Consider the following 26,749-nt stretch of genomic DNA (forward strand, 5'->3'; position numbering starts at 1 on the left):
ACGTGTGTGTTCAAGTGTCTGTATAAATGTCTGCTTTTAAATCTTTTTGTTTGTTTGGTTGGTTGGTTTAGGTTTTTTCGAGATAGGGTTTCTCTGTGTAGCCCTGGCTGCCCTGGAACTCACTTTGTAGACCAGGCTGGTCTCGAACTCAGAAATCCACCTGCCTCTGCCTCCCGAGTGCTGGGATTAAAGGTGTGAGCCACCACGCCCGGCCTGTGTTGTCTTTCTTGAAGCTTCTTAAATTCCCACTCTTCATATTCATCTGCTTTAGAGCCTAAGTTGGTCTCAGAGGATTAAAAGACTAATCTTTAGGGCCTTTGATAGGACTGGATGGGTAAAGGTGATTGTGGCCAAGCCTGGTAATCAAAGTTTGAGCCCAGAAACCCACATGGCACCAGGAGAGAACCGACTTGGATGGTTCAACCCTCCAAATGCATAAATACAGCAAATCAATCAGTCAGTCAATCAATCAATCAATCAATCAATCAGTCAGTACTTTCTCTATAACCATGGACGAGTTTCTCAAACTCCTGAGGCCTTGCATGGGCAACAGTGAGGTGGTGATAAGAAATAATTTTACTTGTTTTATAAGAAATTAGTGGGGCTGGAGAAATGGCACAGTGGTTAAGAGCACCTACTACTCTTCCAAAGGTCCCCAGTTCAAATCCCAGCAACCACATGGTGGCTCACAACCATCCGTAATGAAATCTGATGCCCTCTTCTGGTGCATCTGAAGACAGCTACAGTGTACTTAGATATAATAATAAATAAATCTTTAAAAAAACAAAAAACAAAAAACAAAACTAAACTAAAGGGCTGGTGAGATGGCTCAGCGGATAAGAGCACCCGACTGCTCTTCCAAAGGTGCAGAGTTCAAATTACAGCAACCACATGGTGGCTCACAACCATCCTTAACGAGATCTGACTCCCTCTTCTGGAGTGTCTGAAAACAGCTACAGTGTACTTACATATAATAAATAAATAAAAATTAAAAAAAAAGAAAAGAAAAAAAAAGAAATTAATGGGAAACACATAGAAATCACTTAACAGGGTGCTGGAGCCCACAGGGTCAGTAAATGCCAGTTGCTTTCATTGTTCTCGATGAGGGTTCAGATTTCATTTGTATTTCTACATGTTTCATTTACTTCACACTTTCAGTAGGAAGATCAAAATTTAAGCCCTTACTTTATAGAAACCAGGGTGGCCTAAACAGAGTCTGGACTATCAAAGGGAGCTGTTGTATCTTATAAAGGCATTGGGTAATGCCTGGGGCATATGTGTGAGTCTACATGTCAAGACCCAGATTGAAGGCAAGTGGACCCTCCTCTTGGCTAGGAACCCGCATCTGTCTCTAGATCTTAGGTGTTTCAGACTCGCTGAAGTTGTTCCTTCTTGGTCTGGTTTTGTATTTTTTTTCTTTTTTTCCTGACATCTCTTAAGACTTAAGAGCAAGCTACTTAGAAAAATAGTAACTTGTAAAAGAAATAAGAAATTGCTTCTGCTCTTTTTATATTCTTCAGACACCAGGCTCATATGCAATGCTCTAAGGTCTAAAGGAACACACCACACTCCCCTGAATTTTCAATCCCGTGAATAATAACAAGGTTTTCAGTTAGAGCAAGCCATCAGAAGGTAATGTGTTTTTCAGTTGGAGTAGTTTCTTGTTGAACTTTTTCGATGTGACAGTTTCTTTGTCATAAAATGACTTTCAAGATGAGAACATGATAGGGCTGGGCACGTGGGTCCATCTTGGTGCTGAGGCATCCGTAGGTGTCTGGCACGAGAGCTTTCCCTCAGGGTCGTTCAGGCCTTGGTCTTTCACCGCTGCCTTTCACCAAGCTTAGGTCTAATCTATTCCAGAGAAAATGTTTGAAAAGTTCCTTTGGGCTCTCCTCTTTGTCTCAAATATTATCGTAAACATTAATAACACTGGTTAGATTTTCCAATGGAAGTGGTTGTTATTGCATTTATTTAAAATGCTGTCTTAGAGCAGGGGCTTATGTGGATGATCCTCTCAGCTTGGAAATATCTGGTGGAAGGAAAGTCACCACTGCTCGGACTTTTCTATGTACGGTTACCACAGTTCTGTGTGATTTCTTACCGGTTCCTTTTATGGCTGAACAGCGTATTCCTTTGATTAAAGGCTTGCCGAGGTCCATAAATCAATATTAGTGGTTAGCTAATTGTTGAGAATTTGAAGTTTTACTTTAACACAATCAAGTCATAATTATTTCTTCACTGTGGCCAAAATTTAATCTTGTAAAATCTTGTTAGGACTTTGTTATTTTCTTCCCTCAGGTCTTTCCATTAAAGACTTCTCAACATGGGAAACTGAAAAATGTTGAAATCGCTTCCATCTTGGAAAGAAAAAAAAAAAAAGCAAGTGATAAAGCAACAAGCCCCAGGGCTTTCCCAGCTACCACACTGCTCGTTCCTAACACGCCACCATCTTGACCACCTAAGTTGATAGCGCAGTAACTTCCTACTTCTGCAGCTCAGTGACATGGACACCTGTCAGCTGGGGATTGACGTCAGCAGATTCAGATTTGTATTCACGATCGCTGGTTCTCCCTCCTTTGTTTCTGGGGCCCTGTCCCTCTTACACATACCTGTCTTTACGATGAATTAAACCAAATTTCAGCCCCCAGAAGGACCTTGCACAGTCTGCAGTTTCTGAAGTTTTCTCACAGAGCCGGTTGTTCTGAGCCTCACTCTGTGCTAATGGATACAGCTGGATTTTCATGTTGTATATGTACACACATCCACCATGGTCCATACCCAGAAGTGCATTTCTACCTCACATGTGCCTAAGCGCACATCAGTGTGAGTTTGTCTCCCAACTGAACATACCTCCTCTCACATTGGGTTTTCTCTTTGTCTCCCTGACAACTGTGGACTGATGAATGAAGAGTCTCCTCTCTCAGACCTCTCCTGACACTAGCCATCTACACCTCCTTGGGCCCGACAGTGACATGAAAGCCTGCACTTCTCACACTTACTCTGATTATGTGATTTTTTTTCTTTTGAGGTCAAAGATAATTCTTGTAAACTTTCAATATCATAGCACACCATGTAAAAGACTAACAGATGACAGAAATAGTTAGTTACAGAGACTGGAATAGTTAGATATCAAAATAGTGCCTAATATATATTATATATAATATAAATTACACTATGCATTATATTATACATCATAAAATATACTATATATGCATTATGTTATATATTCTATATTTATTCTATATTCTAAATTATACATTAAATTATACACCTTACATTATACATCATATATATTATACATTATACATATATTACATCATATAATATGTCATAAATCATGTTATACATTATACATTATATATTATGTTACATTATATATTCCATATTTACTTTATATTCTGTATGTTATATAAAATGGTATCTAATATTACATGTTTTTATATATATGCATATATATATATACACACATATATTATAGATCTATATCTCACAAATATATCACACATATATAAACCGTACATATAAACCACATACACACATCATTTTCATCAAAGCTCGTTAGTTAAACGTAGCCTATAGAACTTTGGGAGTGTCCCCTGGCCTTTATGGAGACCCATGATGGGATGATGGCAGCAGGCAGTTTTCATTTGATTCTCCCAGGACCTTTGTAGAACCAGTGCCTGGAGAAAGCAGAAGCCAACCACTTGCTTCAGATTGCTGAGCCGCGCTGTACATGACCTCCCTGTTTGTCCCACATTCTCCTGTGCATTAGGATCAGGGAGGGGGCACCTATCCTTCCATTTGTGTAGATGAAAGTATTTGGAGGAAAACTCAAGTTTCATCGAGAGACCATTCCAGGTCCAGATGGTACCCGGTGTGTGTGTNGGGGGGNGGGGGGGTGGGGAAGGGGGGCTGTCCTCGCTTTAGGTCAGCTTGAAATCCAGTCCTGTTAAAATCATCTTTTTTTTTTTTTTTTTTTTGTGCGAATGGTTTTATCACAGTTGCCGTGCATTGCAGCAACTCCAGGAGAGAATTGTTATTGGGGGTCCTCAGAATGTCACAGAGATTGAAATAGGAAGCAAATTGTCTTTCTTCAACAGTAAAATTTGTTAAGCAGTCAGGTAATAAAGCCATGTCTTTTCTGGTTTCCTAAAGAATAAAAGCCATCAGTCCTCATTGGTCGGATGTAGCCTGTTCAGACTACGTGAAACCAGTATCTAGTTATTATGCATTAATCTGAGCTAATTTTAAAAATGTGAAGCCTCAGTTGTGAAGACTCGGCTGTAGTTGGGGTAGAATTCTCAGAGCTCGGATGTGGAGAGGGTGCAGAGAGGCCTTATGTAACTGTCTTTCCCTTTGGCATCCATAAAAACAAGCAACTTACTTCCCGAGGTCATCTCACGTTAAGCAAAAAAATAAAAAATAAAAATAAAAAATAAAAATACATGAGTAAAAAAATTCCATTTGGCTTTTTTGAATATCTCCAAATTTCACATGGATCTGCAGCTTGGATGGTTTTTGAGTCTTGATACTGGCTTAGTTGTCTTTTATGAGGAACAACAAACAAAACATCCTGTTTTTCTGAACAGTTAGTACAAGTCCCAGGGGAATAAGCACAGAAATGGCGCGGGTTCTTCCTATATCAGTTAGAAGCTTTAAAATTTCCATGACTGTTATGTTTTTTCTTCAAAGCCCTCTTCAGGAGTGACTAAAACAGAATCACTTGTGACCTTGGGACCTGGAGTCCTGCTCAGTGCTGGCTGCCCACTGTCACTGTAATAGTGATCACTATAAATGGTAAATATTTGTCGACTCCTGTTTTCGGTCCTCTTCCCTCTGGCAGCTTCATGTTTTGTAGGCTTACCACAGCTCCTCTTATGTGCTTGCTTATGTCAACATCAGTGAAAGTGGAAGAGAAAAGAAATTCTGAAAGGATCGGAATACAGCTTTAGGATTGGTGCAGGGGCCCAGGACGGTGATTCAGAGGCTGAAAATAGCTCTTCATTTTATGCAATCAAGTAAAACACTGTACCTCGGCATCCCCACACCGGATTAGCAAGGAGTTGGAAGTTATTCCTCCCTCAGCGTGCCATTAGGGATGACAGGCGGAGCTGTGATAAACTGCTTGTTTAATGGAGCCTGTGCTGCTAGCCCTACAGCCGTGATGTACAGGCCCGATTAGTGCTGAGTGACCTCAACTCGCATACATTTCCTCTCGAAAGAGACCTGACGGGGGGGCCCTCTCTGTTCTAATGAGCCTCTCGCAGGGAACCCACCCACTTTAAGGTTGCAAGAGTCTCCGCTGTTTGTTCTGTCTTAAAGGATCTTGAAGGGTGGCAGCCGTCAGCCTTTACATAGCAAGACCTTGGAAAGGAAGTTTTTCTTTCTTTCTTTCTTTTATAGGTTTGTAGTGCATGCATGTTATGTGTGTGAGAGTTAGAGGTCCACAGCAGGTGTTTTTCTCAGTCACTCTCCACCCTATTTTCTGAGTCAGAGTCTCACTCTGAACCCAGAGATCAACCATGAGACAAAACCAGACAGAAAGCCACCCAGCACTGGGTGTCTGCCGTTACATGTGTGGAGCGCCTCGGATTGGGTCCCAGATCTTCAAGCTTGTACTGCAAGCCCTTTTCCAGCCCAGATTGATCTGTTCACAGAGCCCTAGTACTGGACAGGGGTCTGTTTCCATCTCCTGTTTGCTTACCTTTAAAAATGTGAGCCTAGGTTGAGTTCCCAGCTAATTCTGTTTCTGTTGAGTAGGGCCTTCTCAAGCAGGAGCTGGTGTCGTGCGTGCGTGTGTGCCAGAGTTTGAAACCTCACCTTCAGCCCTTGTTACCTAAAAGGGGACCTGCGAGCTGTGCCCTGCCAGATCATACAGCTGTCAGGTTATAATTAACATTCGAGGTGACTCTAATTAGACAGAATTGGTGGGAAATATCTGGGAGGCTGTAGCAGTGCTACCGTGATGTTTGCATTTAGATGTTTGAGATTATTCCCTCCACTTACAGCCCAAGTTCAGATGAAGGAGGAGGGTGCCACATCTCACTTAGCTCTATTGTGTTGGACATTGGCTGCAGGCTGTAGGGACCGGGAGTGCTTTCAGCTTTCATTGTGTGTGTCCGTCTTTCAAACAGAGAAGTTGGAGAATGTATATTCTTTTCCTTTTTTTTTTTTTAATTTCTTCAAAGAGATTAAATCATGGCTCTGACAGGAGAGGGCAGGATCTCTGAGAAGACCTCCCCAGTGCTTAGAATTCATAGATTTTACCAGGTCCCTTCCCTATTGTCCCAGGCAGTGCACTCCCCAAGAGGCTCCCCGCGTCTTTGGCTGCAGGCCAGCCTCCCAGGGCCTCTGGCTTTGATGTGCAGTGCAGGCTGTCCTCTGGCCAGGTTGTTGTTGCTGTGGCCTGGGCTTCACTCACAGTGAGTGCCAGGAGGCATGTCCTGTCTGCAGTATACATTTCCATAGCCCTAGTCCTGAGGCCGAGAGACTCTCTGCCTTTGACCCACAAGTGGCTGGACTTGACTGCTAGGCTTAGCCAGTGGCTTTGTTCTGGTGTCTGCTGGAGGCAGGTTTGCACCCTGCCTGTCACTTGGGAGGAAGACCCGCCCCTCTGTGTGGAGGAAGACAACAAACAGCTCTTTGCCAGGTCTATTGTTAGTCAGAAGGGTTTTCTAGGCCTGGTTCAGGGAAACCAACCCAGCCAGCCGAACAGCTTCCTCTGGGGGATGCATTGACCTTGTTTTAGTCTAGGCCTGGCAGCCTGATTCCCTAAGACATCAGTCTGGCAGGGGAAGTCTTACTCACCTGAACCCTGTTTCAACCACAGCTCCAAGCTTGTTCTTAGAAGCCATGCTGTTGCAGGTAGAACCTCTTGGCTTCTGGTGGTCCCCTTGGGCAGTTCTAAATGTAGGTGGACACCTGAACAAGGAAGATCACAGTGATAGCTAGCTACCAAGGAGCATGAAGTGGTCCTGTAAGTTCCATGAGGAGCCCAAAGCTGTGCACACTTAATGGGTGTTGAGTGAGGGAGAGTTATTACTGACGGTCTCTATTCAGAAGTGCCAGTTCAATTCAAACAGAAACTGCCTCAGACATCTGTCTTGTCCTGATTTACATAGCAAGAGTCACTTGCTGTGTGTCTCACTAGATTTGGTGATGATATTTCCCACAGAGGGGAGACTGTGCATCCTGTTCTAGCAAAGCCCCGCCTCCAACTATGCTTCTTCATGACAGCCTCAAGATGTCCTGTTTGGTTTTGATTTTCCTCTTGAATTCCTTTTTTTCACAAAAGCTCACGATGGGGTTTGATTTTGGGTTTCGTTTGTTTGTCTGGTTACCTCCAGTGAAACGTTTGGTTTTGCTTTTGCTGTTGTGGGTTTAGCGAAATGGGATAGTTGGCGTTGACTGGCTCTCACATGACTTATTTAAGGGAGGGTACTAGGAAGGGCTCTGAGGGTTCTGAGTAGAAAGTGGAAAGGTTTGTGGAAGGCAGGCTCCATGATCTTACCAGGGGATCTCCTGTCTGTACAGTAGTTTTGCGTTCTACAACTACTCATAAGTTAGAACCCTTATGAGTAAGTCATTGAGAACCCTTACCCTGATAACACTTTCTCACCATTAGTGAGTGAGTGAATGTCTGGGCCTTAATGGGACTGGTGGGGGGAGGTAATTCACTAGAGGGACCTGAGTTCCAGGGCCCTACCTAGTACCAGTGTCATAATAGGTATCTTGTGATGTTCAAACCTCCGGGTTTTGAAATGGCAGAATCGCGTGTTGCCTAAGTTCTGATTTCTCTGGCGGGGACAGATAGCACAGGGGGGGGTTTGCTAGAACATTTGCATCTCTATCTGGGACAGTTGACACAGTAAGCCAGTTAAAGTTGGTTTGAAGCACGGTACCGGTGGCATTCCAAGCCCGGCTCTCAGTGTTTTATTGCGGTGGTGGCGTCTGTTTGTTCTATGGCCAATGGAAGTAGAATGGGGAAGTAGCTAACCTGACCCAGGGATGCTGATGTGTCCTATCCTAATAATCCTTTCCCAAATGCTTCTCTTGCATCTGGCTGGTGACAGTTAGGCCCCCACAGCCCTGTGGTACCTTCTTCAGGGTAGTCTCACCGGGCAAGTTTTCCTTTGATAGATCTTTTCGGCTCCCTCTTGCTCCACCACCGAATTCATTGTGCAATCTATACACCATAGTGTGGGCTAGCAGGCAAATGTCTCAGAGGCGGTTCAAAGAAACCCAAGGTATAATTCATTAATGATTTCGTTCTGTAGCTGGGTATGTTGCTTCCTATTGTCAGCCCGTGTGGGAGGAAAAGGAAGAAGGGTGCTGTCGTTGAGGGTGTTGTGTGGGTATGTGCCATCCCAAAGTACTTTATAGGAGAAGAGACATTTATTTTTGCAACCAAAGTAATATTCAGACGCTAACAGAAAATTATTAATTATGTCACAGTTAAAAAGTTGTTGCCTAATGCTGTTATATTTGTTGCCGTTAAAGACAAATGTTGGTCAGGGACATTGTGTATACACTGGTATCCCTGTTTAGAGAACTAATGGATAGGGTTTGTTCCCAGGCTTACAGCTACATTCCAAACACTGTTGCCAGTAGAGGTTACTTGCATAGGCCTTAGGCAGGCTATCAAAGGCTATCCAGTTCTCAGCATAGGCTTGTAACTCTCGGACCCAAAACTATTAGGCAGAGCTGAGCTTTGCCTTCCCTGGTTAACAGAGAATTCTGGCTGGAAGTCTCCAGTGATGGGAATCTATGACTGAAAGCAGGTGTGCCCTCGCTGGCTAACTCTACCTTCTTGCTTGCCCTGGGAGCCCTCCCTTCTCCTTCTTCATTCCTGTCTGCTTTCCGTTCCACCCGAGTGCCTGTGTCCTCTAAAGCCATTGATGAAGCACATCTGAAGCCATTGGCAGCTGCTGCTCACTGGACGGAACTCTCCCTAGTCTCAGCAATTAGTATTCTTAGCATCCTTACCACACATTGTAGCATTGAGTAGCCACTTTTAAAAACACACGCACATGCCGGGCATGGTGGCGCATGCCTTTAATCCTAGCACTTGGGAGTCAGAGGCAGGTGGATTTCTGAGTTCGAGGCCAGTCTGGTCTACAGAGTGAGTTCCAGGACAGCCAGGGCTACACAGAGAAACACTGTCTGGAGAAAACCAAAAAAAAAAAAAAAAAAAAAAAAAAAAAANAAAAAACAAAAAAAAACCCATACGCACACACACAAACACACACACATACACTCTCTCTGTCTGTCTGTCTCTGTCTTTGTCTTTGTCTGTGTGTGTGTGTGTGAGAGAGAGAGAGGGAGAGAGAGAAAAGGAGAGGGAGAGAGAAGGAGAAAGAGAGAGGGAGAGAGAGAGAGAGAGAGAACACGAGAGCGCAAGAGCGCGCTGTTCAGTGTTCATATCATAGACTTCCTTCAGTGACTAACGGAAAATCTGGTACTTAGCACGCATTTGTAGTTGCCTGGCTATTAACTAGAATCTTGCTCCTCAAACTTCGGCCTTCATACTAGTATGTGATCCATTTGGGGGGGGGGCTCATTTCAGACCTACAGGATTCAGAATCAACATTTTAATTAAAAAAACTCCTGTGTTGACTATGTTTTGAAAAGCACTGCCAGGACCACAGCCATCTTCAGCAGACCTTCTATTAGAAAAGCACCTGACCATAACAGAGACCTGTTTACCTTTCCTGTGCCTATGATGAGTTAGTGTTTCTTTAAGTATCACGGGCCCTACGAAGCAAAGCACTTGCCATGCAAGCTGGAGATCTGAGCTCTGGTCTCCAGCACCCATTTGAAAAAAACCTGGGTGAGGGAGACACAGGATCCCTGGGGCTAAGTGACCAGTCAGTCTAGCAAAGTAGCATGCTCCAAGTTCAGAGATGTGCTGTCTCCGAGTATAAGGGAGAAAGACACCCAGGGTCCACCTTTTTACACACACACACACACACACACACACACACACACACACACACACACACAAGATGTGACCATGAGATTCTGTATGAAGTCATATGAACTGTATGTGCATGACTCAAACTATTATTTCCACACAAACCGTACACATCTCTTAAATAGCCTCTTGCAGACAGCTCACACCAAGGACTAGAGAGTATTATCTGCTTTCCATAGTTCCATCTCCTCCTCCTCCTTCTCTCCTGCTCCCTCCCTCTTTCCTTTCTCTCCCTTTTTTTCTTTCTGTCTCAAAGTATTCACTCCCACTCAGCGTGCTATTTTGAACTCCAGGGAAGAAAATTTGTAGACATCTTGCAGCCTTTCAGGAAACATGGTTCACATGAAATATCTGCCTCTCTCTATGTGTTTCTTCAGTAAAGCAGAGAAACACGTCACTTGTGTTTCGTACTTTCACACAACTTGACAAACATAAGGTAGCTTTTCAAGTCAACACAGAACCAGCCTCGGTCCTTAGGTTCCCACTCTCACAGAGGTACTTGGCTTGCTTTCCTGCCTTTTTGTGTGTTGACCTCCTACCTGTCAACGTAGAGTCTGGATGTATGGACCACTTAGGCTATCTGAAATGTACGATTATTTTCAAGTACCTATAGTGTAGCCACTAAATCAGGGAGAATGACATATGGTTATAATTAACGTGTACAGAAAAATCCCAGACTGTCTTCGGTACAAAAAAATCAGTTTAAAATATTTTTATTGTTCAAGGATCTCATGTAGTTCAGGTTGGTCTCAAACTTGCGATGTAACTGAGGCTGGCCTTAAACTCATCATCTTCCTGCCTCTACCTTGTGGGCGCTGTGACTATAGGCCTGGTTGTCTTATTATTGTTCCAGGTCATTTACACTCAGCTTTCCCTGTCTTTTGATTCAAAACCTAAATCACAGAAGAAATCAGGAGGCACCGGAGAAGGAAGAGAAAGGAGCCCACTTTGTTCTACGCTGTCCGAGCCACCCATTCTTGTTTTAAATGAGCTACATGGTTCCTCAGATGGAGAAAGTAAAATGGCTGACAGGGATCCTTTTTGGAACTTGTGTTTATGAATAGTTTGATCTCCGTTTTGTCAAGAAAATTAAACTGTTTTATTTAAGATAGGACTTAAAAATACTTACCTTCTATTTAATCACTGTTTCACCACCTTTAGAGAGTATTATTCTGGGGGGCTTAAAGAGAATTAGCACAATTAGTTGCTCGATAGGAATGCTGTATTTTTAGCAAGTGAAATGGGAGCAGGGGAAGAAACAAGGAGACTAACAGAAGATGAGTATGCATTAAATGTGAAAGTCACGTGTCATACATGTAGAGATAATTTATACTCTAGTGTGCCTGGTTAACATGTAAAACTGAAGTCCAGAAGAGACTGCTCCATTTAATATATCTAACAATTGTATTTATTACACAGTGCAATTTTAACCATAAGCTAAATGGAAGTTTTTGAGTGTGGTTGAAGTGCACAGCACATCACACAGGGAATGAAGGCCGAGGAACCTGCAATAAAGCAGACGAGAGCATTGCAAACACACATGTGTATCACGGAGTGTTAGGGAAAAAAAAAATCCCCAGGAGCAGAAGGCTGTCCCAGTGCAGGCCCAGACACACAGACACACTGCACACAGTGCTAACTGATGCGGTGCAGCGTGTGCATGTCCCCGTGGGACAACACGGAACTGTGTAGTGCAGTGCCAGTCACATAGTGTTACACAGTGTTCATCCAAGTTCTGTCTTCAGTATATGGATGGAGATAATGAAAAGGGAAGAAAACTGAAGCGTGAAACCGACTCCTTAGGCTACAACATACACATGCAAAGCAATCCAAGGCTGAGAAGACCTCCCGGGGCCGTTGTTGTAGCGGGCCAGAGTTTGGTTTCCAGCACCCACAGCAGTTGGCTCACAACTGCCTATATCTGCAGCTCTTCTAGGAGATCTGATGGCCTCTTCTGGCCTCCACTGGTATCTGCACACATATGTACATATTTACATTCACACAGGCTTACGAGCGCACTCCCCCTCCCAACCACAAAGCCATATAACTATAAAACTAAAACCAGGACCTAATTGTGGTCAGATTACATAATTAGGTAAAAATTTCATTAAAGATAAAGGCAATAAGATTCTTTCAAATGATAAAATAGTTACTGTCACCAGTAAAATAATAAAAGATGTTGAGGTACAACTGACATTGAATGAAGTGTTTTTTTTTAAAGCATCAAATACAAAGTCAGGAAATTTGCTGAATTAGAATACTTAATTACTGTTGGCTGCTTTGTAAGTACTTTAAATAATTTGGTATGCATTAAATATAAGTTCATAAAATATTCCCGCCTTTTGGTTTAATAGTATTGTTTTTATAATATTTTAAGCAAAATAGCATTTTCTAGTGACACAGATAAAAGCATGAGAGGAATTCCCACGTACAGGGATAATGAATGAAATGACGTCATTCTAACTCTAAGAAACAGTACGTGGCTGGTAAAAATGAGCTGTCTGAACACATGGAAATAAAGGATTGCTTACAGCGTAATAAGTAAAAAAACCAAGAATGCATATGCAGTACAAGGGCATTAAGTATTATGTATAAAGTATGTTCGTGTTGGTGCAAATAGTGGATAATTTTGTGTTTGGGTTACAGGAGTAGGAGTGTCTTCCTGGTTCAGATACTTGCAGTTTTGTTATATTTTTCTAAGGAAAACTTGCACGAGTAACTAACTCAGCAGGGCTACTCAGCTGCACTAACCAAGCTGCTAGGCGTGGAGAGAGTGGTGCTAGAATAGTGTGAGGTTGGCAATATTTGGGATCCGTTCTCTCTCTGCACGCATTCCCATCTGTGTTTCCCGTCCTTCGAGTATTGGAAAATTGCTCATGCATCTAAGGACACAGTGACTCAAGTTTAGTCCAGCTGCTGTGAGCCACTTCCATGAGTGCTGCAGGAGGCCTGCACTACCCTGCCTCAGGGAACATCCCATAAACTCACAAAACATGGTCCCTGTGTATGACCAGGGAAAGCCACCCCTCAAACCCCAGGCATGCCAGACCAGCATTGTCCATTCATTGTATTTATTGCATGTACATAGCTGAAACAGTCCACTGGGTAACAAGCAAGGTCAAGTCAGAGGTAGACACAGAGCGTTCGATGGGTTAGACATTTTCTAACTTGAAACTAGTCGAAACGCAAAGTTCAGATGAACTCTTCCCTTTCCTGATGGGGCCAAAATACCGATGACTAAGTCACACCCCCTCCATCCCCCGCCACTAATGCCAAGTGTGGTGTGGGCAGCAAGAAAAGAAGATGGAAGGAAGGCAGTTTAGTCCCAGCCCCTTCAGCTAGTTGTCAATTTCTGTGCTTTGTAGAATAGGGTTTCTGGTGGTCTACTGTAATGCCATGTATCACTGTTTATTTGTAAGAAACTGAACATTTCTGAGACATTGTCTCCTGGTTTGCCCATCTTGGCATACAGGCAACATAATTGCGTCTTCTGTGCTAATCACTGGCAGCCTTGTAACCAAGTCACTCACGGGTGAATAATGTGTCTTCCTTACTGCTCTTGGACTTTGACAGGAGGTAACGGTAGCACTTTTAGGCGCTTTGCAAGCTTCGAAAATGGCCTCTTGTCATTTGAAATTACTGCTACCTCCCAACAACAGATATAGAAAAGATGCCTGCAGCTCTGTAGGTGAAGAGGCTTTTAACATATGGGCCTAATAACTGGTTGTACTCAGAAATGTAAGACTTCTTAGGAGGCAAAAATTATATAATTTAAGGAAACCGTATTCTGTCTAAGAAGTGAGCAAGACCCGAAAGGGATGTTAGAATTCTATGTCTGTCCAGGTCAATTTCACACTGTACAACAAAATAAAATAATAATAATAAAAAAAAGATTTTAAAGAATTTTAAGGTTTAGGACTGGGAGATGGCTCAGTGGGTGAGCAAACACTGGAAACTGTCCTTAGATTCCCCAAACACCTCCATATAAACGTAAAGCCAGGGATGCAGCTTATTTCTGTAGTGTTCTGAATACAGCTCGCAGCCTTGCCCTTGCAAGCTAATGGTTCTACCTCTGCCTCGCACCCCCTAGCCCATTCTGTGGGAGCATGTGTGTGCACGTGCACATGTCCACCTCTCTCTCTCTCTCTCTCTCTCTCTCTCTCTCTCTCTCTCTCTCTGTGTGTGTGTGTGTGTGTAATCCTTGTGCTGGCATGCAGAAACAAGTGTATCTTGGGGGGCCAGTCTGTCCACTTGGTGAGATCCCGGTGTAGCAAGAGACCTGTCTCAAAAGAGCCAGAGAAGACACCGACATCATTTGGCTTCCGCACGTGCATACGCAGGTACATACACTCACACACAAACACACATGAACTCGCTGCACACATGCACACAAAATGAAAAGAAATTAAGTAGTAAGGGAGAAGGACCCTTCAAGTGGGTTCTGCATCACGAGGGGCGAGTTCTAGTCTGCTTTAGAAAGCAGCCAATGGGAAGGCCAAGGCTCCTACACACACCAGTTCCTGGCAGATAGCCACAAGCTGGATTACGACCCTGGGTACCATTGGCATTCAGATGGCTTTGAAAGGATGGAATAACAAAAAAGGAAAGACAGATATTCTCACAGCTTTAGGTGTTCGAAGATAAAGAATGTGTTGAGTCATCTAGCGGTTCACTGAAGGGCGAGTGTATTTGTTGATTCAGTAAAATTAAAACACACACACACACACACACTGAGATGCAGACATGCGTGTGCACACACACGTTCTCACAGGGTGGGCTGGAGGTACAGGGCAATGGTAGAGCTTTTAGCTTGCAAGCGTAGACCCTGAAGTTGTATTCTGAACGGCACAGAAATAAATGGGCGAATGAGTTACTAACAGAAGCATATGACATTCGTCTTGTCACACTAGTGGCAGGAACTCTGGGACAATAATAAGGACTGCTTATCTTTGCTAATGAAGAAATCTCTTGAGTCCATGCCCAAGTAAGCTTTCTGCATAACACTCTGTGAACAGCAATAAGGCCAGCATCTGGGCCTAGGTTTTCTTAAAAACTCCTACATACTCTCGTGACTACTGTAAGGCTCTACTTGGTATATGTGGCTGTTGTTACTTGTGTTGCCCACTCTTAGCAACTTTTTGAGAATATCATCTAAAACCAGAAAGGGATAGCAAATCAATGTTAAATATTTTTTTCTTCTAAATACTGATTAATTTCACTAATTTGTGTAGTAAGATTAGGGAAATGGCTATCATAATTCCAAATTGTTCAATAAAAATCATGTATGCATGGCGTTGGAAAATGGCTTGCACTTTGCCTAGGATGTGGTTGTGGTTGTGTTTGAAAAATCCCGAGTCTACTGTAGGGAGACCTGATTCGGGATTAGCTTGAAGCTGTAATTTTTGTCACCTGCTCTTCAGCTTGATGCTCTAGTGACTATTTTAGTCTCTTTCCAGGCGAACTATTGCTCGCTTTCTCTTGGAACTTCTCCTGTGACTGAGATACCAGTTTGATTTCTGGACCTCAGGACAGGTGTTGTGCTGAGAAAATGAGTGCAATGAACTGATACTATTTATAAAATATTTATAGTCAGTTATCGACTGGGCTTCACCAGTGTGAGTGGTTGCCGAGGGAAACAAGGCAACATGCTCAGAGCGATCTGAAAAGCTGTGCTGCTGAATTCTTTTCGAGATGACTTGACCACCGTTACGTGTAAATAATCAGTGTAGGTGTTAGCTTCTACCGCTTAGCAGATACTCACTGTAGCTAAGGTTTAATGACTTTCGAGAAATGCAGCCAACAATAAGAATCAATGGTGGTGGTGGTGGTGGTGGTGGTGGTGGTGGTGGTGGTGGTGGTGAGGGTATGTTATTCCAGAGCAACTCTTTCCATGCGTGCTTGTGTGTGATCTTAATGTCCCTGTGTCATGCGGGTAATCATTCCCATGTGCCAGTCGGTGTTGGAAATAAACTCTTCCATTTCACTCCGGGTGTTATGTCTCTCTTTGCCTGGGCATCCATTTTACCCCAGCTATCTAATGTAATCCAGTTACCAAATACTTTTGTTGTTTTGTAGCGTGGCAACAGAAAAGATGCCAGTCTAGTGTTGACTTGCATCATTAAGTTCCAGGTCCCATCTAGCCCTGATGTAAATGCTCTTCTGTTTGTGTTTTCATTAGGTGAAGACTGTGAGTTTTGTCAAAGCCAACGATAATCAGACCTACTTGAAAGATTACGCGAATTGATTTCATTGGAACATTCTCTCAACAGCCAGCCGCTAGGTAAGTGAGGGCACTCCCTTTCAGTAGTTTGACTCCTGTCACCAATGTGTGATATTAAGTAGATGCTCAAGAGAGATTTTGACAGGAATTATATGAAGCCTTCTACACAAGTGATAGACCACGGGAATATTGCCTCAGTGAATGTATCTGGATAGCTCTCCTGCAATTTTACTTTAGGCTTAAAAGTGTGCACATGTGTTCACATACACACACACACACACACGCACACACACACACACACACACGCACACACACACACATGCACGCGAGCGTGCGTGCACGTGCGCGCGCCTGTCTGTCTATATGTGAAGTGGTGTATGTGTATGTATATATGTGTGGGATGTTTGTGTGGGAGGCAGTGCATGTGTATGAATGCATGCACATATATGTATGATGTATATGTGTTTGACAGTGTATGTGTGTGGGGGTATCAATGTATTTGCATGTGTGTGCATACATGTGCATGCGCATATGGTATGGGGGCAGTGTATGCATGTATGTGTATCTCTATGCAGGTACGCAAAGCCCAGGGGAGGATGTCAGATATGCCACTTTTATCTCTCTCTGCCTTGCTCATCTGGGACAGGGCCTCTCATTGACTAGATACTAGTCAGCCAGCCCTGGAAGCTCGTCCTCCACAGTGTAAGTGTTACACACAAGTAGAGAGGCGTACCTTTAACCCGGGTACTCTCTGAATGGAGGCCTCATGCTTGCTCAGCAAACGCTCTTACTGAGTCATCTCTGTAGTCCATGCAGTCTGATTTTCCTTGAACACTAGAAAACTTCACTTGCTATTCGGAATTGCTCCTTCTGTCCACTATTCTGTCTTATTTCATTCAATTACATGCAGAGGATTGGACCCAGGGCCCTTGCACATGACAGTTTCAGGTTCTGCCACTAGGGCCTCACTCACAAACCCCCTTTTATTTGCAGTTTTATTGATAATTTCCTTGTAAAATAGAACTAATGTGAGACTATCACCTTTTACTTTGGAGGAGATCTCTCTCTCTCTCTCTCTCTCTCTCTCTCTCTCTCTCTCTCTCTCTCTCTCTGTGTGTGTGTGTGTGTGTGTGTGTCTGCGTCTACATCTTACTGGATTACAATCTAATATATAATAGGCTTTTAAAGAAATCTCACATCTTGCTATATTAAACCATCCTTATTCTATGTGCCTGTGTGTCCGTGACAAGAACAGACATGTAAGTAAAGGCTTGCCTGGTTGAAGTTTATGTTGTGCTGGATGGCACTAGAGGCTCCTGAGATAGAAAATTGGGAACCAGGAGTTGTTTAGGCTGTTCCCGGATCACTAGGGACTGCCAGAATTTAGTGGGAACAGGACTTTGGCTACTCTTAAAATGTCAGTGTAGTAAAAGCCTGCTCTCTCAACCAGATTTTTGGCATCAGAAAGTCTAAATGATACTGAGTTTTCTTGGTATTTTTTTTTTTTAAAAAAAAAAAACTCAGGCAAACTCATGCTTTAATTAACCCTTTGTATAGTAACAGAAGTTTTAGGAAAATTACCTTCCTAATTTTAGGCCACAAGACAGGAGTTACTAAAGTTTTACATATTTTTCCTGAGGTACCTTGTTATTTAGTTTCTCTCACATAAATGGGAACTATTTAAAAATCCAACGAGTGCTAATGAATAGGAGAAGAAAATGTCTAATGATTAGAGAGATGGTTTCAAGTCAGCCAACCCAAGGGCGCCATTGGCCATGCAGGCTCTCACTGATAATATTGTATGGCCCATGGATACCCACAGCTACCTTGTCTCTAGTGATCTGCCGTGAGGCCTCAGCCTTAGATCTTTCATCATTTGTGTAGACTTTGGACATCCAGGCAAGTAGAAATATTGAATTTATAAACTGCAGGACATCTTTTTCATCCAGCCTTGTGAGGTGCTTGATTCAGTATTCATTTGTGACCATGAATTCCCATTGTTATATACACACACAGTACCGCTGGAAAACAGTTTTGAGTAATTAAATGGAGTTAAGGCAGTGAGGTGAAAATCGCACTGGGAAGAGAGGCATCTAAAATGTTTCTAAAGCAGCGCTTTCTTGTTCAGTAGTTTCTCTGTGTCAGAAGATGAATATTAATGCCCCAAACTTGTAACATCAATCCTGTTCGGAGGCTTGGCTCTTAGAATTATTTCCAATGTGTGTGCCACAATGCTAACATCCAGATTCAGCGTGTGATATGCAATGTCAGTGATGTGCAGGAGACTGAAAGCGGACATGGCCTTGCTGTCTGAGCCCTGGGCTTCTTTGATATCATCACTTTGAAAATACTGATCGTTTTGAGTTCAATAAGTGCGCTACTTGATCCATCATATTCTTGGGAGGTAAAACATACGGTCAGCAGGCAGAGGGAGCCAGAGACTGTTTGTGATGGTTAGAGGGAGGTTCGTGCTGACCGATGAGTGGCCTGGTTTTAAACCTTACAGGAACTGTAGTTTTTCTGCTGTATGCCTGCTGGTTCTTTAGCCTGCTAGCATGGACCTAACTCACAGAGATTACAATTTTTTTTTCAGTTCAACCACATATGTTTTTAGGAAGGTTTCCTATGGATTTCTTAAACTTTTCTAATACTATGCATAGATGGTGTGGTCCGTGCCTCCTCGCTCTGTAAGTAACTGTTTCCCCTAGCTCGACTGAGGAATTTTACTCCAAGTTATTAAATCTCCCCTGCCACAAGTGAGTAGCAAATAGGAAGGAGCCTGAAAAGGTAGGAGGTCTGCAACGTTAGAATGTTCATTTTACCGTAGTTCTTGTCAAGATGAGAAATATGAGTTATTTTATCCTTATATCGATGCTAATTTTATACATTGCTGGTTTTCTTCAAGTTGATAATGTTTTTGCGCAGACTTAACATTACATGTCTAGCTGGAATCTGTATGTGTTACCATGGGTTCTGATCTACATTCTCAGGTATATGCATCTTTTATTCAATGGGGTGAATATTTAGAGGTGCCCCTTCATTGGAGTGAAGGAAGATTTTTTTTTTTTTAACGTTTATTGAGCCATCTATATGATTCAAGATCCTGCCTCACAATGACTTTAAACTAAGAATTAAGATCCTTTGTCTATTTGGGAATATTGGATTTCAGAGTAGTGTCACCTTGCCCAGAATTGCATAACCACTACAGCTATTAGGATTAATAATCAGAAATCATTGAAATCTCAGGTAAAGAAGTACAAAATATCTGATTTTGATTTCTGTAGGAATTGTTCTATTTTGTGATTTTTTTTTTCCTCAGACAGATTGTTCAATCTTCTATGGCTCCCTTCCCTTTTAATATGCCTATGTATGGTTCTTACTTCTACAAATTTAGAAAATAAAGGACTACTCTTGACTTGTGTTTGACATTTTGCCTGCTCAGATGATTCACATCAAACCTGGTGAGCTTACGATAACTTCTGCCCTTGCAGACAATTCACAGTAGATCCCGTAAGTAGTCATCCAGCTGTTTGCTCTTGTAGAGGGGCAGATTTGGAGATTTTTTACATGCATGGAAGCTGTTTTGTTTTATGTCCCCCCACTTCCCCGCTTTACTATAACTGAAGAGGATATCATACATGTTTGAGTTCTGATAAGTTGGTGTGAAACTAGGCTTTTAAAAGCATCTATATCGGACTTCCAAAGATCTCTCTTTTGTTTCTTCCTTATAGTAGATCCGGAGAGAGCCCACGAGTGGCTGGAGTTCATGAGCTGTGTGGTTTCACGTTTGAAAGATTATTTTCTTGTACTTTTTAAGCATCATACTTCATTCATTCATGAGATCAATAACTTGTCCATCGGTATAGCCAGGCAGCAATCATTAAGCGGGTCATATGACCAAACACATTCCATTCCATTTCTGTTCTGTAACTATTCAACACCCCGATGGACGGCTGCTTCCTTGTTTCAGAAGACTCTCCTCTGTTGAGTTATTTCTGCCTCTTTCCTCTGGTTTGTACTGTACCACAGCTGTGTAGGGAATTTCTTATCAGCTACTCTCTGTCTCACCCCTACATAGTGAAACATAGTTTCTGTGTGCCTTGTTTCTATGCGTATGTGTAATAGTTTATCATTTACAAATAGTGTTTACCTGTGTTATCTTACGGGAGAAATATAGCTATGATATAGACGTTATATATACTTTATTTTGTGTACAAGGAAGTGGAGTCAACTGCTGGGGCGAGGTGCTACACCTAGTCATTTAGTCAAGGTCAGAGCCCCCATGATTCACTGATTTACCCAATGTCAGGTGACATGTCACAGTCACTGTGTGGTCATGGGTCTATTTGACTGGCATTCTCCAAATATTGGAGCTTTATGGTCACTACATTCTGTTTAATATAAGTAAAGAGAAGCCACGTTGAAATTGTGAGAAAGACTGATTTTAGGGATTCTCCAGTGAGCCCAAAGGATCACACAGCAGCATGGCAGAAGAGATCTAACTCAAGGTTCTGTTAAACTTACCCAGCCATTCGCTCCCATCTGAGACTCTCACCAGCCTCAAACTCAAACAGTATGCCCACAGAATAAGAATGAGTTCTTGAATTCAGGCTCCTGAGGCATTTATAGCACTCATGATTCATTTTAAAATTAAATAATGATCAAACCCATCTACGCAGAGATCCTCATTTTATGTTTGAACTTATCCCACTGTGATTTCTTACATATGAAGTCACGAGTGATAAATTAACTCACCCGACTGTCTGCTTTTTCTGTTGTTTACACTCCTGGCTGACAAGCTTCACTGATGTCAGAGTCCGGTTAATACTTTTATTTTAAGGTTACTGGTTTTTTTGCTCTATCTTACCTGGTTTCGTATCCCCTCAACTCTTCCTTTGTCTTTCATATCACTTCTTGACGATATTTTTATGCTTACACCCAATGATGACGTAGTTATACTGAACTGTGTGTTTTGTTGTGTTGTGTATCATAAGGCCCTGGTAGAGCAACAGTAGATCTTTATTTTATCAGTATCTCCCTCTCCCTGGGGGAAAATAAAGATTCTTGAGCAAAATAATAGATATCACTTAACTATTGATTGGACTTTACTAAAAAAATTGTAAGTTCCCTTTCAAAATTCAGGTTGCGTTCTGGGGAAAAAAAAAAGTCCATGGCTAAAAACTTAATGACATTAGTGAGATGGATCAGGAAAGGCTTGTCTTTCCAAGTATTCAGAGCTGGGTCACTTAGCACAACCGTTTGAGCTTTCAGTGCCCACATTTTTAATGTTTTCATTTGGAACTTTATTATAAAAAAATAGCAAATAAGAAAACTCACACATGAAAGACTGTACACAAGTGGTTAAAGATGTATTTGATAGTAAAGGATGAAATCCAGTGTGACACTCTATTGCTGCTCTAGGATGAATGGCTGCTCTAGGAGGCTTCGCACTGGATTTTATACTTGCTTGAGTTATGTGGTCTTTGGGTCTAGTACCTCCTTGAAGTGTAAAATGCAAATGCTCTTCAAGTAAAACAGGCACCATGGCAACAAAAATAATTGTGTGGGAGAAGACTCAGGAGTTGAAATGACGTGCGGTCGGTGAACCTGTGAACATGTAGGATAGATGCTGGGAGATTTAGAGTCAAAAAGCTGAGACAGGATGACCTTGTGTCGCTGACAGCAGGATGAGGGGTAGATGTTTCCCGTGGTCCTGAGTGCAGAGTGCCCAAGTGTTTTTGAGCAGAGTACAGAGCTGCCTGCCCTTTAGGAGGCTCTTGTGGGCTATGGAGGTTCCTAGGAGCAGAAATGGGGTAGGGGAAGTGGGTGTAGCAGTCATTGCAGGCTTAGGGTGTGTTCATATCTAGTCACTCAAGAGCTGTCACCTTGTGGTGTGCCCTGATTGTCTCTGCACTCACGTCACAAAGGCACTGCCTAGATGGTGTGCAGGAGTGTATTCATTCTAGGTTCAGGGAATTCTTTTCCCCTTGGCTTTCTTTGACTGCTCCTCGGTTTCTCCCATCTAAGGTCCTGAATGCCGGGCTTCTGTGGCTCTGTTCAGCTCCACTTGCTTTTTCCTTCCGGTTCTCCTGACTCTTGCACAGGTCACTGCCCCTTGTGACTGCTACTGTATCCTGTGTACCTGAGGGCACTGTACCCAGTACTGTCTTTCACAGGATGCCTTGTGGTCTCCTGGCTTTGTGGACTAGAGCTTGGGCAGTTGTTGGGGACCTGAGTTGGACTTGAATGACAGCAAAGAGGACTGACAGGCCACAGACCTGGAAGCAAAAGTACTTAGGAGACAGGGTGGGACTCCTCACTGGATGGTGCATATGCGCGTGCGCACGTGCATGTTGCTGCTTACGGTTTAGAGGTGGGAAGCTTCCAGCTTTGATCCTGGAGTTAAAATTCGACTTTTCACATAAAAACGAAAGAGAGATGCTAGTTTGGGTAGCAGTGTGATCAACTTGATTTTATATTTTTTAGATAACACCAGACAAAATTCATATATATTTTTTTTTCTTTCCATTTGTTGTGAGGGCTCCTGGTTGGAAACAAGAATCCACTGGAAAACTTGAGTCTTTCCTCTTTTCTTGGTGTCCCCTCAGTTCACTAAGTACTTCCCCACAAACCCACAAATTCACCTCCTTGGGGTCACATGTACTTGTTAGGACTCCCATCAGCCATCGCTCCTTTCAGCCTCCCGCAACAATAGCAGACGGGGAAGTAGCCTTCTTTCTGTTCCTTTGAAGATCAGGACCTCTACCCCCTCATGGTTTGCTGAAATAGCACAGCAAAGGAGTGGTTGTGGCCCCTGCAGCTGCGATGCATAGGCACATATTCTCTTTCTGTGTGGTGTATTTCATTTGGTAATACAGTGAGGGGAAATGGGAGAGGGGGGAGTTATTGGGCACCAAAATAGAGAAAAATATACTAGCCGTGTGAATAAAATGATTCCTTCAATCTAACGACAAGAAAAGCTTAGGTTCCTAAATTTGACGGTAGCAATGCGTTTGCTGGTTTGGTATAACTCACTGGTGCTCGCATGCATAGAAATCTCAGAAGAGATATTCTGGATTAAATCAGTTTACGAGCATCCTATGATCCTGTAATTACCATTTGTCATTACCTTGTGTAGTAATGATTAAAGCACACATGTAAGTATAGGGCAGTGGATGTATCTTAGATCTTAAGCCATGAAAGATTTCCATTAACAGAGTGATTTGTGCACGAATAAATTATTCATTGACTGCAGCATAGCTTCATTCTGTCATCAGCCTTAAGTGGAAATTTTGAGAACACCAATCATCATGGACGCCAGCACTGCTGGCTGAGCCCTCATCCTTTCTTTTTCTTTTTCTTTCTTTCTTTCTTTCTTTCTTTCTTTCTTTCTTTCTTTCTTTCTTTCTTTCTTTCTTTCTTTCTTTCTTTCTTTCTTTTTTCATGGAATGAGTTTTTTGGCGACTTGTGAAATATTTTAGTTTTGTTAAATTTGGTGAACATTTATTTGAGGCAGGTCTGCCATGTACAGTTTAGTGTTCTGGCAGTGTCGAGGAAGACGATAACCAGTAAGCCTGTGTATTAGATTTCAGTTGCTTACACTCTGCCCTCCCCCCCNCCCCCCCAGCCCACCCCACCCCCCAGCTAGGAGTAGCCTTTACCTGACTTGAATATAAGGATGCTTGTGGCAGTGCCCTTGGGAATATCTAAATAGAATGCTTTGTGAATACAAGAAGAAAGCAGCCACATCCATGCTCTGGTTGGTGTCCTGGGGTTGGGGGTGGGATGGGGTAGACTCTAGGATCAAATAGAATTTTCTAAGAATGGCTTTTAAGAAGGGAGGGATCCTGTCAAACGGGAAGAATTACACCCACCTAGAACAAGGCATGGGATGACGGACTATTGTCATTTTAAACGATCGGGATAATGGGAGGATGTGAAGGAAGAGACAGGGAAGCTCTGAAGACTAGAGGGAGCCTCGCATGTGATTGTAATCCTAATCCATGCTTTGTTTTGGAGGTTAAAAGAATGTTACCACAGCTTTGAGCTAAGGGGACATACATTGCCTTAATTTGGGGGAGCTAATTAGAGCTTAATTGATGACAGTATTGTAGGGAAAGATGAGAAGAACTGGAGGTAGATAAGATAGGAGATGGCAGGGTTAGTCTCTGTGAGAAGTTATAAAGTTCTGCCCTCAGATAGTTACAGGAACACAAACAAGGAGACTACCTGTACTGCAGGATGTTTGTAATTGACTGTGAGGGTTGGGAAGTAACAAGAAGATAACCATTCAATCCAGTGACTCTATAGTAAATGTGAGAGAATCGGTCCATATTATGGAAATGACCATTAATCTCTGTACATTGTACTGGGTGTGGAATGTGTATTGAGGATAATGAGGTCATTCTAGCCAAAATAGCTGAGTAGTATTTGCGGATTTCATATACTACCCAGGTAGCTGAAATCGGGGGGGGGGGGGGACGGGGACAGAAACCATTGAAAAGGAGACAGGATTTACTTATAGTCACAGAGGCTTCAATCCATGCCCATTTGTGAAGCTACATTCTCATGGTCAGATCACTTCTTGGTGATTGGATCCGTCAGCTGGGGAACCAAGCCTTGAACGTGAGAACTTCAGGGGATGCTGCGTTTGTAGACCTTACCGAGTTGTCAGAAATGTAGTTGAAAAAGAAGACAGGATAGAGTGAGGAGAGCTGAGGGAGGAGGGGCTTGCTAGAGAGAAGCGCTCCCACTGAGAGGTGGATCCTGCCTGTGCTGGGTGTCCTCTTTAATGAGTGCGGAGCAAGGGTATGCTAGACGGGTGAGGTTTCCGGAATGCTAGCCAGTACTATGCTCTAAGGAAAAGCCAGTGGCTGCCATAATGGGTCCAAGGTGACCATGACAACGTTTCAGTGTAGACACAGAGGTAAAAATGTTCTGAAAGTCGTGGAAGTACAGGCAAAAGTGTTTTAATAGCTATTTCTTATCTTGAAGATGTAATTAAACACATAAGTGAGAAGAGAGGCTGAGAGTTTAGGGGTTTTTTTTCCCCCAGTGGTTTCTCCTTGTTGGGTAAAGTTTATATAAACCCGGGTAGATCTTTGTGTTCCGGCTAGTCTGAGAGGCGTCACTTGAGAACAAGTTTGTCCCACTGCAGGTTTCAAAATACTGCAAAAGCGTTGGTCTTTCTGCTGCCAGCTCCCTACCCCCTCTGAGCATCCTCCTCCTTCCTGAGAGGTCCTCAGGGCACCCTGCTGATAGTGTCTAGTGCACTGTGTAACCTTGGCCTAGGTTGGGGAATCCTCAGGCTCTTGCCTCTTGTCCCATGGAGAAAGAGAGTTCTACAGAGAACAATCTGGGGAAGTGGGGGTGGGAGCGCGCGGGCGCGAACTCACGCACATGCACACACACACACACACACACACACACACACACACACGCACGCACACGCACATGCACACACATGCACACACACACATGCACACACACGTACACGCGCACACACACACACACACACACGCACACATGCACACACGTACATACACTCACCAATTGTTTGCCTGTTCTTAAGAACACTCATGAACTACTCGACAAACTACATAGTCATATACAGGGACACCTTGTGTTACAGCCCGAGGAAGGAGAGGGTAGTGGTGTAGAATTCAGACACCAGGTGGAAGGGATAGGATTTTTATCTTGTTTTGGGTTTTCTTGTCTGTATGTTTTTAAATAGGCTATTACAAGCACCTGGCACAGCAATACAGTTTTTATGCAACTACCTATATTATTGAATTTTATGGATATATTCAGTTGTATTGATGATATAACCTTGAATTTTGAGAAACAGAAAAAGTGCTGGGAAGGAAAGACAGACAGTTGGAAAGAGCATGTGCAACCCTGTAGTGCACAAAGACTCTGAGCATGCCTGTGACCCTGTGTCCACTTGCTGGTTTATTGTTTAGTTACCAAACATTTTCTGAGTTCTGTTTCTCTTCAGGCTGATGATTAGGAAATGTAATGGGGTTGGCAAAAAAGACGTGCAAATGTCTAAACAAAATACATTATGGGAAAGCAGCCAATATAAGCAGGCTTCTCAGAATGATAGGGATAGAGTTTGTGTGAAAGTACATTTACAAGGTAATATTCGATACTTGTCTCTCCCGAAAGTTGTGGCCTGCTCCTGTGAACCCCACAGTATGTCCAGCCCATGAGAGCTCAGTCAAGTTCTCAGAAGAGTAGCAGTGGGAAACCTCTTGCTTTCGGAGGATCGTAGACTTCATCCTTGACTCCTGCACCCTGTCATTCTCTTCGTGGGGAACCAAGTGAGGAAGATGTCTTACATGGTCCTTCCCTCTAAGGTCTTAGATGAAGCCCTGGGACAGATGGGGTCAGGATGCTTGCCTGTGTGTCCATGGAAACGTTTGGGGGCCCTCTGGAAGCACCAGGAAGATGTCATAATGAGTGACTGAGCGCAGAGCCGAAGACCCTCGTGCGTCGGAGACTTAAATCCAGACTCCTAGAGCATATTGTCATTTTTATTATCCTCTCCCGGTCTC

At 43.0% G+C, this 26,749-nt stretch overlaps 1 protein-coding gene across 11 annotated transcripts in view; it reads left to right on the forward strand.

The window, feature by feature from the left end:
• Hivep2 (human immunodeficiency virus type I enhancer binding protein 2) overlaps positions 1-26,749 on the forward strand; it is a 190,249-nt gene that overhangs the window by 88,089 nt on the left and 75,411 nt on the right. For 10 of the 11 annotated variants that reach the window (XM_029532980.1, XM_029532985.1, XM_021220971.2 and 7 more), the window contains one exon: positions 16,152-16,253. The gene's annotated coding sequence lies outside the window, so the exon portion shown is untranslated. Of the gene's footprint in view, positions 1-4,692; positions 4,798-16,151; positions 16,254-26,749 lie in introns of those variants that run through there. The other variant, XM_029532984.1, reaches the window with a different exon arrangement.

This window comes from Mus pahari, chromosome 21 (assembly GCF_900095145.1).
Source record: "Mus pahari chromosome 21, PAHARI_EIJ_v1.1, whole genome shotgun sequence".
In the NCBI taxonomy this organism is placed as follows: Eukaryota; Metazoa; Chordata; class Mammalia; order Rodentia; family Muridae; genus Mus; species Mus pahari.